Here is a 2,597-nt window from a genome sequence, read left to right as displayed (position 1 = left end):
TTCATATGGGTGTACGTGTTTGTCTGTCCGTTTGTATAGGTGTGTGTGTGTACGTGTGTGTGTGTATTTATGTTTAAAATGTTCATAAGCAACACTTGACAAATTCATGTATAAATGTAAATGATAAAACAAAAAAAAAAATCAGTGTTATATTGTTTATTACATAAATTGAAATATTTCATTTTATATGATATGAAGAAATTTTTTCTTTCGGTATGTATTCCCCGTTTACTGGAAGATTTGGTATGGGAATAATTTAAATTTTTAATTAAATTGTAAAAGTAATTGTTACTTTCTTTTTGTTATTGTCTACTTTGTTTTTGTTCTTGTTTTTTGCTATATCAATTTAAAAAATAACTCATTTTTTTTTCCTTTAGAATTTCAAATTAGTTGTTAATGAAGTTTAGGATTTTCTTTTTTAATTTTTTTTTTTTTAATATTACGCAAAATATAATATTTGCAAAACTGATGATATTTTTTTTTTTTAGCTACAAATAGACTTTAATCATTTTCAATTTTTAGCTAGCAATAGCTTTTTCTTTTTTTTTAAATTAACAAAAAATTTAGAAAATTCCCAATTTTTATCCAACATCAGTTTTTATTGGTTTTTATTTCTTCAGTATTTAAAATTTGATTTTATTTCCTTGTAATTTGTTATGCATTAATTAAAATACCGTAATTAATGAAATATTAATCATTTGCCTTTTTTTTTTTTCACATTTAAACATTCAATATATCAATTATTTCATTTTCCTTTTTTTTCCTATTTTACCTTTAATAAATTTAATTTCTTCGACTATAGAATTTTTCTTTTTTTTTTCTTTGCTCATTCAAAATAATAAAATATTTCTTCGATGACTTTTTTTTTCATTTATTTTTACTCTTCCATTCATTTTTTAGTGTAATTCCTATTTTAGGATCGAATATGAATTATGCAAAATGTTTTAATTTCATTTTTTTATCATTTGTTTTGTTTTTTTTTTTTTGGTATTTCAATTTCAAATAAAATATCCATTTATCCTTTTTTTCCTTTTTGTTATAATTTTAAATATTAATCATTATCACTTTCCTTCTTTTTCTCTCTTTTTGCGATTAATATTATGAATTTTTATTTTATGTTATGTTAAACATTAAAAAATTCGAATTGGTTAAATCATATTGGATCATATAAATTTAAATTTGAATCCTATAACATTTGAACATTATTTCAGTTATAAATTTACCGTTTATCAATTCTTCCCAATCTATTCTCCTATCATATTTCCTATATTTCTTTTCTTTTTTTTTTTTAAATCATTATCATTTATCAAAAGCATGAAGTTTAATGAAAATTGAATTTTGCTTCCTTCCATGTTTCATTATTTCTCTTTTCCATGAACTGATATGAATCAAGAAATTATGCTTATTCATTCTTGATTTTACCTTTCATTTTCCGCTGATTAATAGATTTTTTTTTTCTTTTTTTGTCAGGAAATAAACTCATCAATATCGTTAATTAATGAAAATATGATAAAGTTTTTTTTTTCTTTTTTTTTTTTTCAAAGACATGAACTAATTTGAATTTTTACTAAAAAAAAAAAAAAAATCATTCCAAATGAAGTAAAATAAAATGAATAAATTGTTGTAATAAGGAGAAATTAAAATTATTTGACTGTACAATTATAATTGTTGAATTGAATATATCAATGTAATTATTAATTATTGTAGAAAATTAATTGATTTAAAGAATTTCCAAATTTCACAGAAATAATTTTGTTCCATTTAAGTAAATCGATGTTACTTACGTTTAATTTTAAAAAAGTATAAGAGAAATTTTATAGATTCTATTGAATACCAAAAATATACATTGTGAAAAAAATTGACATAGAAAATTTTTAACCTTTTTTTTTTTTCTTTAATTGTAGAATTGTCCTGATGTTGTACTTCATTTTTTTTTTTTTTAAATTTATTTACGGACTTATACTCTCACAAAAAAAAAAAAGGGTATCGTAAGTACAACCTTAGAAAAAAAGAAAGACATTATTAATATCCAGAAATTAGTCAGATGTAAAAAATAAAATTCAAAAAAGTATAATAAAAGTTTTATTCTTCTTCTTTTCATTAAGAATAGTAAATTTTAAGAATTAAAAAAAAAAAAAAAAAATTTTGCTAGTTTACAATTTGTTGAATTGGTGAAATTTTTAGATTTTTTAATCAATTTTAGATAAATATTTGAATAATTTAAATGTAAAATATATGATGTATATGTGTTGGGATAAACCCGAGAGAGAGATGGATTTCCCGGTATTTCTTAATAATTTGACTAATTTAGATTTACAGTTAATTTTGGGGAAATATTAGGATGATGTAAATGTAAAATGTATGATGTACATAAGTCGGAAGAAATGTAATTTCTGGTATTTCTTAATAATCTAATTAATTAAAAGGGCAGTGATGTTAAATTCAATTTTATAAATAATTTATTCATTTTTTCATGTTGAATATTTAAATTTTTTTTTTTTTTTTATCATTTGCATTGATAACAGAATACAAGTTTTTTCAAATTTACATTTAAATGCATGTTTGATAAAAATAAAAAAAAAAAGGTTTTGATATAG

The 2,597-nt window shown here is 20.2% G+C and overlaps 1 protein-coding gene across 1 annotated transcript in view; it reads left to right on the top strand.

The window, feature by feature from the left end:
- Positions 1-2,597, top strand: part of LOAG_10538 (hypothetical protein) — a gene marked incomplete at both ends in the record, with an annotated part of 12,915 nt that overhangs the window by 1,619 nt on the left and 8,699 nt on the right. The window lies entirely within an intron of this gene.

The sequence above is a fragment of the Loa loa genome (assembly GCF_000183805.2).
Source record: "Loa loa unplaced genomic scaffold supercont3.615, whole genome shotgun sequence".
In the NCBI taxonomy this organism is placed as follows: Eukaryota; Metazoa; Nematoda; class Chromadorea; order Rhabditida; family Onchocercidae; genus Loa; species Loa loa.
Note: the sequence above shows the minus strand (reverse complement) of the source record. Positions and strands in the feature narration are given on the sequence as shown.